Consider the following 13,843-nt stretch of genomic DNA (forward strand, 5'->3'; position numbering starts at 1 on the left):
TGAAATGCTTCATTCCCAAGAAACCTTAAGATGAATAGACCACCTGTGGAACTCTGAGACTTGGCTGTTGTTTCATTCCCAGGAGGACCAAGGCATTTTAAGAGATTATTTCATTATTCTTCCCTACCTAAGATTTAGAAAAGGTGCAGTCTTAATGACACCTGTTTTTATTTTAATGGTCCATAAAATTGAATGATTAACAGCCCACCCCCTCAGAAATCCATGAAGTCAGCTAGAGAGTATGATTTGAAATTGTTTCTCTTATTTTTAATCAAGACTTAATTCATACTAACAGTTCCTAAATTTCTGGCCTCAGTTGGGCGTCTTTTAAAACCAGACTGAAATGAATTTTATGACTTTATGACAAAGCCAAGTGTTCATTCTTGTCACTTCAGTCAAAAACAGATGAGGCAATTTGAACAAATTTCAATGTAGACATTGGTCTGGAGCTAAAAGTCCAACCATTCTCTGACATCCACATAGCATCTGCCTTCTCCATGTCTGTGGCTGAGCTATTAGGTTGGTACAAAAATTATTGTGGTTTTGCATTGTTGAATTTTGCCATTTGATACTGGAATACATTCTTAAATAAATGTGGTTATGTTATACATCATTTTAATATACATTTTTGCTTTATGTTTTTTCTAATGATTTATTACTTGCTATAATTTTATATTTATTTTAGACTATAGAAATGATGTTAGACAAAAAGCAAATTAGAGTGATTTTTTTATTCGAGTTCAAAATGGGTCATAAAGCAGTGGAGACAACTCGCAACATCAACAACACATTTGGCCCAGGGACTGCTAATGAATGTACGGTACAGTGGTGGTTCAAGATGTTTTGCAAAGGAGACCAGAGCCTTGAAGATGAGGAGCATAGTGGCTGGCCATTGGAAGTTGACAATGACCAATTGAGAGCAATCATTGAAGCTGATCCCCTTACAACTATTTGAGAAGTTGCCAAAGAACTCAGTGGCAACCATTCTATGGTCATTTGGCATTTGAAGCAAATTGGAAAGGTGGAAAAGCTTGATAAGTGGGGGCTTCATGAGTTGTCCCCCCCAAAAAATATTGTCATTTTTGAAGTGTTGACTTCCTTTATTTTGTGCAACAACGATGAACCATTTCTTGATTGGATTGTGATATGTGATGAAAAATAGATTTTATGTGACAACAAATAATAATCAGCTCAGTGGTTGGCCCAAGAAGAAGGTCCAAAGCACTTACCACAGCCAAACTTGCACTAAAAATAGGTCATGGTCACTGTTTGGTGGTCTGCAGCCCGTCTGATCCACTATAGCTTTCTGAATCCCATTAGAGAAACTATTACATCTGAGATGGAGAAACCATTACATCTGAGAAGTATGCTCAGCAAATCGATGAGATGCACTGAAAACTGCAGTATCTGCAGCTGGCATTGGTCAAGAGAAAGGGCTCAATTTCCCATGACAATGCCTGACCACACATTGTACAACCAATGCTTCAAAAGTTGAGTGAACTGGGCTACAAAGTTTTGCCTTATCTGCCATATTCACCTGACCTCTCTCCAACAAACTACCACTTCTGCAAGCAACTTTTTGCAAGGAAAACAATTCCACAACCAGCAGGAGGTAGGAAATGCTTTCCGAGAGTTCACTGAATCCTGAAGCATGGATTTTTATGCTACAGGAATACACAAACATATTTCTTTTTGGCAAAAATGTGTTGATTGTAATGGTTACTATTTTGATTAATAAAGATGTGTTTGAGCCTAGTTATAATGATTTAAAATTCACGGACCAAAGTTACAATTACTTTTGTACCAACCTAATAAATACAATGCCTTTGCCTAGTAACAAAAACGAGCAACTGACAAATTCAGAAAATTTCACTGTGAAGCATAGTAAAAGCAACAGAAGATCTCTGAAAAACTATCCTAAGATCAATAGCATCAGTGTTACCCAATTATTGATGTGCACCCACCATTTCTGCCTAGCTCTGTTAACCATCACCCTTAGGTCAACTGTCCCTCCCATCAACATTCTCTCTCCCAACTACAACATTTTCTAAAGCCAGTACTTTTCAGTGTATCTATTCTCCATAATACTGGCTCAGGGATAGCACCAAATTTTGTTGCATGAATTGTTAATGTATTTATTGGTTTCCCAGAATCTAGTTTTGTTTACTTTGGCGTTTCCTTTGGAGGAGCAGCCATGTCTTCTCTCTTAGTTCCTGTTGTTTGGGTGGGCTTGACCCCAGTTTTAGATGCATAAGTGGGCATGTGACCTATGCCTGTGCAAACCAGCATTTCTTTCCTTTTGGCTCAGGATTTGGTTTAAGAATAGGTGCATGACCCATCTTGGACCAATAAAAACTAGGCCCTTGTTCAGATTGTTGGGAATAGAAGAGAGAAGCATAACTTTTAATTTTTTTTCCTACATTTGAATCTGGGAGGTTTTTAGCCTGGGACTGACATGCTGCTGTGTGGGATTTGAGATGAAAACCAGCATAGAGTAAGAGGAGGGAGGGGGTAGGGGACAGAACCAAGAAATGGAAAGAGACTGCTTGGATGATCTTAGAGCCTCTGGATCTAGGCATTCCCAAAGCTGCATGTTTCCCCTTCTATGTAAGCTCATGATTTTCCTTTTAAATTGAGCCAGTTTGAATTGAATTTCCTATCTATAGTGAGGGAGTTCCTCATTTTGTCATTTAAAGTCCTGCATCCCCGGAAACCTCTCATTTCTGGGCAAACTGGGATGACTGGTTATTCTGTTCATTGGCAACAAAAGAGCCCAAGCTGATGCAGATGTATATGATATAGTTCCTTTCAGTTGAGGTGATGCAACATTACAGTGCTGTGTATTGATGCGATGGGATATGGGGCAGGGTTTGGCACAATTTGATGTAAGAAATAAGATAGTAGAACAGAGTCAAAGAGGGCAGAACAAAGTCAAGGCATGAAAGAGAGATTGCCTCTTCTCCAGAACCTCTGAGCACTTTGCTTCGGATTATCTGAAAAGGACAAGGTCAGGCAGTAGTGTGCTGATCAGTTGGCAGAAACCGAAGAGCTGACAGGAAATGATAACGCTATTCTGTGAATGTGTCCCCGTACACGTATATACTCTTTCTCTGTGCTCTATTATTGTAACTACTGCTCATTTATTTTGGTGTTATCCTGAATCTTTTCACCAAGCCATTAAAAATTCTAGTTTTCAAATGTGTGACATGACAATTAAAGGCTATAGAATAATTACCCTGACCCTTGATAGTTTCTCCCATGACGTATAGTTTGTGTGTAGACTTTTCTTCTTAATTTTAAGACTTTTAAGTGCAAACATAAGTCTTACTTAAATTACATTCTCCTTCCACACCAAGTCAGTTTGAATGTGGGTGGCAGTCTAATATTTTTGGAACAAATTAATCTGAAACCTTTTAGAGCATAGTGATTTTACATATAGAATTTGAAGGAGTTTAAGACACTCTACTGAATATGGGTTCTTTTCAGATGTTAAATTCTCAGGATTTTTTGAGATGACTGGATCGAATTTGCAGGGGTTCAAGTTATCCGTTGGGAGCTGGAAAAGCTGCAGATGATTTTTTAGCCTTTGATTCTTAATGTGCAGAGAAGGTTTGTGTCTGCAACAAAGAAGCATTTCAGAAGTGGCAGATTTGTTTGATGCCAGTGGGGGTGAGAAGTGTTAGGTAAAGGAATTATAATAAGATTTCTTTTTTTGGAGAGAGGAAAAATAAAGATGGATAAGAGACCCAGGGAGGAAAAGAGAAATACTGCAGTTTATAAAAAGTCAAAGATCTCTCTATTCTTATCAGCTCAATAGATGATCTGAAGCTGAAAATCAGAGACTATAACTCTGTGCCTAGAGGCGCATTTTATTATTTTTTTTAACCTTACTAGAATTTAAATGAGTCAGATCTTAATACTTTTAAATTTAATCTTATGTGATATTTGGATTATCATGAATTCTCATGATACTATACATAGTTGTATAACTCACAGCATAAGACATTAATGCATATGTTATACACATATATGCATAGGGCTATATATATCTATTCATATAAATACCTGTATATATATTCGGAAGGATTTTGAACAAATGCCTATAGATAATTGTATTTAAGAACAAAATGCGAATTTCATCAACATGACTCAGTAGTATTGAATCTATGATTCTAGCTACTCATTGTCCATGATGACTTAAGGGTCAGATAATTCTGCTTCTTGGGGTTTCACATCACATCAGGGTTTAAAGTAGTTCACATAGACAGAGACTTTGCTTTCTTCAAAGATGTACACCCTAAAGATTTTTCTGAAAGAAAGATTAATCATTCCTCCCTGTCTATAGTCCCCTTCTTTTTAAATCTGCCTTTGCTTCCTTTCTGACAGTCATCTTCCTTCCCGAGGGTGAGATTGTGAAGAGCCAGTTAAGGCCATGGGCCTTTGCTCAAATTCTGGTTCTGCTATTATTATTTCCATGACTTTCAGTTCTTCATCCTAATAGGCCCTCATTTTATAAGTGAGGTTATTTGTAGTGACTAATTTGGAGTTTTTATGAATTAATACATATCAGTTCCTAGAACAGTGCTTGTCATGCAATTGTTAGGTAATTAGAATAGGGAAAAGGAGTCCAAAATGGCGGTGGCTAAAGGACAAGGAAGGGAAAAGCCCGCAAAAATAGAACAAAGTAATGTCCGAGAACTGGAGTGAGAACTTCAGGCAGAACAGCACTCCTGACTAAGCCCAATTTGTATAGGGCAGGCCCAGGGAGAAGAAAAAACATATAAAAAGAGGAGCCAAGGGCTCTCTCTCTCTCCTGCTCACTGGGGCGCTGTTCTCTTTGCATCTTTGGATCAACATACCCTCACGCCTCGAAGATGGATTTTCCTGCTATCTTCTAAATAAAACAGCTGTAACACTGAGCTGTAACACTGATTTGTCTAAGAGCTATTACACGGTCCTTTCAAGACCTGAGAGCTATAACACAGTCTGTCCAAGACCCGAGAGCTGTGATACCCCGAGGGGGCTTTAATGTCCGTCACTCCAAATCTTTGCTGTGACCAGACAAAAACCAAGGAGCATACACTCGCGTGACACAATGATGTATTAGCTTCTGCTAATATGGCTCCAATGCCACCCCCTTTGGCGAGTGACAATTGGATTAGAATGGCTACCTTCCTGGGAATATGGAATTCATAGTATTTAAGTCATAATATCATTTTAGAATTCAGTTCTATAGGTTCTATAGTATTTGTTTACTCTGATTAGTTTCAACTGGTAAAAAAAAAATCTAATTGTAATTTAATACTGCATAGAGGTTTTTTGGTTTTTTTTTCTGTCCCCTAGTATACCAGAGTCAATTAACAGAGAACTCTGGACCTTATAAAAACCAGAACAGGGATCACTATGCTTCAGTCATGAGTACTGATAAACAAGCAGAGAAAACTTAGTTTGAGGGGGAGCTTAATAGATGCAAAGTGTTGGGCAAAATACTTTATATGTATTAACTCATTTAATCCTTATAACACCTTGAGGTAGATGCAAAGAGCTGACTCATTGGAAAAGACTCTGATGCTGGGAAAGATTGAGGGCAGGAGGAGAAGGGGATGACAGAGGATGAGATGGTTGGATGACATCACTGACTCAATGGACATGGGTTTGGGTGGACTCTGGGAGTTGATGATGGACAGGGAGGCCTGGCCATACTGCGGTTCATGGGGTCACAAAGAGTTAGACACAACTGAGTGACTGAAGTGAGCTGATGTACTATTTTACAGAAGAGAACACTGAAGCACAGATTAGTTAGGATGGAAAGCTAGAAAGTCTAGTGCCAGAGTCCACACTCTTGCCTACTATGTATACGGATGTTGAGTACATGAGCAAATGAGTGAGAGAGGTGAGGAGAGAGAATAGAGATGGGAAGGGGAGAGCCTGTGTCTGGCCACGTCTCCTAAGGTCCACTTCTTATGGATTCAGTGACTTTCTATTACAACATTTCAAGAAATGTTCTTCTGTTCTATCTAGTTTGAATGGGTTATCTTTTTTTTTTTTTTTGGAAAGCATCAATATCTTATTTTATTATAATTAATGTAAGCATTTGATGCCAAAGAAATGAAGGTGATTTTACAAACTGAATTTTGGCAAGTCCATGTAATTTTCATTTCATTACGATTTTATATCACATTAGTGCAAATGCATTTCTCTAAGCTATTCCAACATTGCTCCTTTGGAATTATTTCAGTCGTCCTTAACATGTGACTTTACCAAAGACTTTGAATCTAAAATAAACAAAATTTAAAATTGGGAACTTTTAATTATGAATGGGGTAAGTCATCAGATGATGGTTGGGGCTGTTAATTTCCAAGGCACTTTGTTGAAATGTTTCTTCTGATACCTGAGGTATAAATGACAACCTTCAAAAAACATGGGCAAAACCAAAGTGCAATGAAGAAGCCTCTACAGCTTAATCCTCCCATTGTCCTTAAGCCTTTAACAGAAGTTAGGCAAAGCAACTTTCCTGCAAATTAAGTGGGTTTCCAGTATTTCCATGTAGTTGAGCTTTCAGAGATAGACATTCAAACATATCATTAGGATATACCATCTTGGCTCTGATTGCATTGATTATGCCTGAAATGTTTAATACCCATCCAAGTCCAAAGGCGGAAGAACACATAAACAGGTATGGTAATCGGCAAGAGCAGACTGTAAAACCACAGTGCTAGTGCAGCCCCGTGGGAACTTTTCTTTCACAGAGGCCAAGTAAAACAGTCCTGCCAAAGATTACCAATGGAATAAAGACAGTCAATATAGGAAGAGACAGAAATATTCTTCTCCTCCACTTATTACCTGCCACTCTGACTTTTTAAAATGTAGATGGTATTTACAATATTTAGTTGCATGTTGTTGTTTTTAAATATGATCTAATGCTCCATTTCTTCTTGCTTCTTATTTTGATGTGTCATCCTAGCTGCCTGTGGTATCATGTTGGGAATCCTATCAATAATTGAATAGGCTATTCCTAAGTCTTCATTAATCAATTCATTTGTCGATGCTTCATAGCTGAGTGGCTTCTTGGAGAGCAGGCACACTAGGAACCCAAGTAGCACTGGGTCAAAGGTGTGGGGTGGTTTCTCCTTCCTCTTTCTTTCTTGCAGATTGCGATGACCCCGATGCATACAGACACCTGGGGTGGGGGGCAGGGAGTGGGTGACCATGGACGGCAGCGGGGTTGTCCCTCACAGCACAGAGGCAAGCTATCGCACACTCCCTTCAGCATGGGCCGGTAGCCCGCAACAGGGCCTCTTCATGCCCTTGGCTACCCTGTGAATGGCTTACTCTTATTTGCTGATTTCTGGCTCAGAGATTTCTTTCCTGTTTTCTGCTTAGGGACAGTTGGAGCTTATATTGACCAGGGGGACACAAACTTACTCATGCATCAAATTGTCATGGAGGCACCTATAGACTGTAAACTAACCCTCCAACATGGTCGGCTGGAGAAAGAGCTTAAGTGACTGGTGTCAGTCTAAAGTTAGGCTTAGGATTCATGCTATAGAAGGGATGAGAGGCACAGGTCATTGTTGAGAGTAGGGTGGCATACTTTAGAACTAAGGTTTCTTAAAGAACATGTGAGGTACTGCCAAGAGGCAGTGGCACCACTGTCACCTCAGATTATTTGTATTCTAGCTTTTTGGCTCCTCAAAAATATCTCTGTGCCAGTGTTCACTGTTCAAGTAAATGGGTAATTGGAATTGGACAGAAGATATTTTATATTAGGAATCCAGACATCTCCATGGAGATCCAAGTCACCAAAATAGGTCAGAGGCAGACTAAATTTTTTTTTTTAAGTCACTGGGAAGTTAGGGGAACAGGAGAGAGACAGCTATGATGTCCCAAAAAGAAAGAAAGAAGTAGCCTCTTTTTCATATGAAAATGAGATTCCCTGAAAATTTTAAGCATTGAAAGTACCTCTAGTGACCTGACTGACTTTTAGTGGTGACACACATTATTTGAAGAAATGCCAAAGGGAAAGAGGAGAAAATTACATTTGACCCATCAAATATAAGTAGCCATTGAAGGGAAAACACTAACACAGAAGTCTCTTGAGTCTACACAGTTCCTTCTGGTTGCCCCAATATTTTACTTTTTACCTAAGCTTTGCTCAAGTCCTGCTTACACTGAAAATAGCTGCATTCCAGGCCTGCTGGCAATGAGCTGGGCTTCATTCTTCAAGTGTGAACTCAGTTTCAAAATGAATCTCTCCCAGTGAAAAGAAATAGGCAAAGAAACAGTGGAAATTTGTACAGTTCAGTTTGTGTACAGATTAATGCAAATAGACTCACGCATCTGGAATAACAAGAGAGATTTTTTTCCTCTAGGCGATGTAAAAAGGATAAAATCCATGACAACAATAAAAGCAAGCTAATTAACTGTAACAAAGCACCATTCTTACTATAGGTCTAGTCCCTTATATGAACAAAACTAATTGGGAGGATTGTAGAGATATCAAAATATCAGAATCCAGGGATTTTAAAGCCCTGGGTGATTATTACCTGCCACAATGTGAGCAAGCATTTTTATTTTCCTGCCTGCCATGCTTTGTGTCTCCACCCTCATTCCCTGATTTTTCAAGCTTCCAGCTCCTTCTGCCCATGATTCTCTCCACTCTAACATTTCACCTTTCACACATTGGATTAATGTTGTATTGGGGGCAGGAATCAAGAGAGAGAAGTCAGAATGAAGGAGAGATTGAAAGGTGTGTTAGAAGATGCATCAGAAAGAAAATGAGCCTGATGTCAAAGAAGGGCCTAAGAAACTAACTTCAAAGGTATGTGACCTATGCAGTCACCAGAGTCCTGTATTTAGAAGGAATTCACTCTTGGATTAATGCTCTGCTGTCACCATCTTGAAATCCTTAATAATTTTGAAAAAGGAACCTCACATTTTCATTTTTCATTGGGCCCCACATATTATATAGCTGGTTCTGAAGCCTGGCTGGGAGGATATCCCAAGGAGATGTCTGGAGGATGGCAGGGAGATAGCAAGTAGAGTGTTTTCCCAGATTATGCTGAACTGGGTTGACATGGGAGGTCCAAGTCATGAACTTACCAGGACTGAATTTCCACAAGCAGAAAAGTGAAGGTAGGAAGCAAGAAAACCAGGAAAGTGTATGTGGTCTGACTGGTCCAGCCTAGGAAGCTACTATACTTCCCTTTTTCCTTCATCAAACATAATGACACCCCCCCTTTCCATTCATAAAATTAAATTCATTTAGGTTAAGATTTTGTCTGGCCTTTGAAAAAATTGCACAATGCAGTTAGTCATAGCAGTCATTTACGTTTATTCAATCAGACAAGAAAATTTAAGGCCACTCTGCAAGGATCTAAGAAAAGAATGCTTCAAGAAGAAGAATCCACATATGGAAAGGCTCTCAGAAGAGAACTAGTTTGGTGTGTTTGAGGGGTGGACAGAAAGCCAGTTTGACTGAAAGCTAGTGGATAATGAAGAGAATAAAGAAATGTGAGATCAAAAAGTCAGTAGAGGTCAGATCACCTTGTAGTCAAGTGGAGGAATTTAGAGTCTGTTCAAAAATAATGGAGACCATTATAGAATTTTATTGTAGGGGAGGGGTATGATCCGGTTTACATTTTAGAAGCCTTATTTGTAGACGATGGACTGTAGTGGTTATACTGGCAAGAATGGAGACAGGAAGATGACTTAGAGCTGTAGAAGCGACCCAGGGGAGAGATAAGTAGCTACAACAAGAGAGGTGGCATGGAGATGATAAGAAGAGGTGGGATTTGGGATAGGTTCTGGGGAAGGACTGATAGGACTTTCTAATGAATGGGTGTAGAATGTTAGGAACAAAAAGGAAATCTGAGTGTCTCCTACACCATTGATTTGTGTAACTGGTGATGTTGTGGCCCCATTGCTGAACATGGAATGGCTGCAAAGAAGAGAGTTTTTCTGTATTGAAGGTGGGAGTGGGAAGCACAAATTCTAATTTGGCCCCTTTCCATTTGAGAAGCCATTTGGCATCTAAGTGGAGATGTTAGATAGGCAGTTAGATATATGAGTGTGGTCATGAGAGAAGAGATGTAGGAGAATTATGAATGTCAGAGTGGTTTTTCAAGTCTAGATGGGATGAGAATTGCATTGAGGATAGAATGTAAAAAAAGATGATGAGAGAGCCAAGGACAGAGCCATGGACACTCCAAGACTGGAGGGCTAATGTGATAGTAGGGGATTGAAAACAGGAAAGAGGCTGTCACTGAGCCAGAAATTAAAACATTTTTTTAAAAGGTGGAACAATTGACTTTGTAAATATCCAAGGAGAATTCAAGATAGAACAAAAAATTAACCATTGACTTTGGCAAGATGAAAATTATAGTGACCTTGAAAAGGACCATTATGCCCAATCAGAGTGGATAGCAAAGGATGAAATAAAGATGGACACCAAATATGTACAGTTCTTTTGTGGCTTGAGAGAGAGTATATGGGTTAAGAGGGATTGGGGGGGGAGGAAAGAGAAAAGAAATAGAGCAGCAGCCGAAGGACATGGGACCAAGGAAGGGTTCATTTTGAAAATCTTTTCTAAAATATTATTTTAAACCATATTTATACAGAGATATAACTCATTTAGTAGAGGGGAAAAATCTGATAATGTAGATACACTAGTATGATTGAAATTCTCTTAATCAACCTCTACTTCAGATTGGATTAGCAGTCTTTGTCCATTTTTTTCGGGGGGCGAGGGGGTGGGTAAGGAAGTGATCCCCATGACTGGTATTTCACACTCTGAAGCCCATGAATAACTGTGGTTTTCAGTTTGATCTATCGTTTACAAAGATGCAGTTGTAATTCATCTTCAAAACTGCTAAGCCTAATTTATAGACTTAATGTTGCCCTCTACCTCAGTCCATTATGTTGGAGTCCTAACCTCCAATGGATTGTAATTGGAGATAGCACCTTTAAGGATGCTTTGAAAAGTTAAATGAGATCCTAAATGTGGGGCACTAATCTAGTAGGTGCTGTGCTCAGTCATGTCTGACTCTTTGCAACTTCATGGACTGTAGCCCGCCAGGCTCCTATGTCCATGGGATTCTCCAGGCAGGAATACTGGGGTTGGTAGCCATTCCTGGACCCAAGTCTCTTGCGTCTTGTGCACTAGCAAGCAGATCCTTTACCACTGTGCCACCTACGAAGCCAGTAGGACTGGTATCCTTTTAAGAAGAGGAAGAGAGGTACCAGGAACATGTGCACTGAGGGAAAATGCCTTATGTGACAATAGCCAGAAGGTGCCCATCTGTAAGCCAAAGGCCATCGTCTCATCCTGTCCTGTGACCTCCCAGGAAACCAAACCTGATGATATCTTAATCTTGGATTTCTAGCCTTCAGAACTGTAAGAAATAAATTTCTGTTTTTCAAGCCACTCAGTCTGGGTGTTTTGGTATGGCAGCCCTAGTCGACCAGTACAGCCTATTGTATTCATTACTATAGTTATGTAATGTAATGAAATACTACATAAAATGAAAAAAAACATTGAAAATATTGCTTGAAACATTAGCTGAATGCTTTGAAAAGAGTTTTTTAGTAAGTTACTAAAAACATTTATCTATCGTTATGAGCAAAACAACTATAAATAATTGGGGAACTCGTAACAATCAAGGATGTTGGCCTCAGATCATTTTTAAGCATCTTTCCATTCTCCCTGAACTGAAAAGAAAAAAAACTAAAATTTATAGATGACACAATGTATGCAAAAGGAGAACCAGAACTGCAAGTTTTGTCCTGCAAAAGACTGGCAAATGAATGAATGGCATACGTTAGTTATAATTATTTTAATGAAGAAGTGAAGTGAAGTGAAGTCGCTCAGTCATGTCTGACTCTTTGCGACCCCATGGACTGTAGCCTATCAGGCTCCTCCATCCATGGGATTTTCCAGGCAAGAGTGCTGGAGTGGATTGCCATTTCCTTCTCCAGGGGACTTTCCCGATACCCAGCTTTAATTAGTGTTTTGATTTATGGATCAAGTGTGGGCCCCAGCTGTGTCACATTAGAAGACACTTGCCTCAGAGTACTTGAGAAGTTGAGATGAGATGGGATCCAATGCAAAAGGAAAAGTGTTTTCTTTGTTAAGAACAGGGATACCACTTTCATTTTCACATGCAGGGATTTAGAACATATGCTGTGAATAAATTGGCAGAATTGATAGTGGGAAGATGAGACTGTTCTGATCTCACTGCAACTTTTACCTTTGAATTCTGAGGCAAAGTTATCAACAGAGAGTAGAGAGAGAAGACTGTGGTGGAGATTTGAGAAAAAAGAAAAGTATGAAATAGCCATTTTGAAGAGTGGGAAAGTTAATTTACTGAAGAAGTATATAAGATTGCTATACAATATTGAATGCCCATGTAATATTTGTGGTCATAAATTTTACATGAGTCCAGTTAGTACATTTGCTAACTGTTGCTAATTAACTCTTGCTAATTTTCTCCAGTAAAATTTATCTGCATAGGAGACTAGGTACAGTAAAGGTATATCTGAGTGTAATTATGGTTGTTATTTGCCAGGCAAGTGTAACAGAAAGAGACTAGGGCAAAGAAAATAAGGTGTTTTAAAAGCAGTTATTTGAGTGGTGCATTATGGGATTGGGGCAGGGTAATAAGAGGAAAGTTAGGACATGAAGCAGAGACAATTTATAAAAATGATAGTAATGTGATAGAGAAGTCAGTGGGGTTAAAGAACTGTTAGGGGGGAAATATTAGCAAGAAATTACTGTAAGGGTGAACAGCAAGTTCAGAGTATGAACTGGAGATTTTACAAGTGGCACCGTTTCTGATGATGAAAATATGTCGAGGAAGTGACCACATGAATGGCTGTCTGAGGCTACAGTGGTTAAACAGACATTTGAGCTAAAGGACTGAGAAGCCAAAATGGCAGATAGGCCATCATGTGGAGGCTAAGGTCTACAGCCATGATGGCAGAAGTGGTCCCAGAGGAGAGGTGAGTCAGGGCCCATTACTGATGCATGAGAAAGAGTCATGAGAAGTTCAGAGATAACAGAAACGGTAGGGGTCATCAAGTCTTAGTGTGAACGATTTTTCAATACTGAGAGGAAGTTTCAATTTAATCATTGGAAAAGGAACTGGGCAATGTAAGAGCATTACTTAGAATTGAGGGCCAACCCAGAATGCAGGAGGGAGGGGAAGGAGTCATTGAGGATGAATTTGTTTACATGCAGACAAGCAGGCTGACACTGTTTAGTCTTATGTGTGTACGTGTGTGTACATGTGCATGCATGCACATAAAGACACTCTAGGGATGGCAGAATCCATCTCCAGATGAAACCAAATAGTCCACTGGGTAGTAAGAGTCCACTCTTAAATCTCATTCCCAGAATGTCTACCTCAAAGCAATGGTGTAGACATCCTCTGAGATGTTGATCCTAAGAACAGATGTAATGACCATTCCTAGCTCCTGAAAGCTGGGCACTGGAGGGTTTCAGAGCCTGAGCTCAGTTTGTAGTCTTAATCTACAAGGCCTTCCCTTGCCTTCAGCATCTTCTCATGTTGCCAGGTGGCATCTGTGTCAGCCCACATTCATAAAATGGGAAGATAACTTGGTGCTCAGAAAGCAAATGTGGTCACTGAATGGAAGCCAGAAAATTAGAGCCCACAGTAAAAATACCTTAGGGAAGCAAAGGGATGTGACCTCTGTGTTACATTTAGTGTGAAATGCTACCCAGGGCAAAGGACAACAATTCAGAGAGAAGTCTGTAATTATAAATATACAAAGGAAAATTTATGGACAAGCTTTCTAGACCTTGGGCAAGTTAGTGAATAATTCA

At 39.4% G+C, this 13,843-nt stretch overlaps 2 pseudogenes; one reads left to right on the plus strand and one right to left on the minus strand.

Annotated features, from left to right (window-relative positions):
• LOC106502349 lies at positions 692-1,735 on the plus strand (annotated as a pseudogene).
• LOC102169003 lies at positions 6,585-7,481 on the minus strand (annotated as a pseudogene).

Source organism: Capra hircus, chromosome 7 (assembly GCF_001704415.2).
Source record: "Capra hircus breed San Clemente chromosome 7, ASM170441v1, whole genome shotgun sequence".
Taxonomy (NCBI): Eukaryota; Metazoa; Chordata; class Mammalia; order Artiodactyla; family Bovidae; genus Capra; species Capra hircus.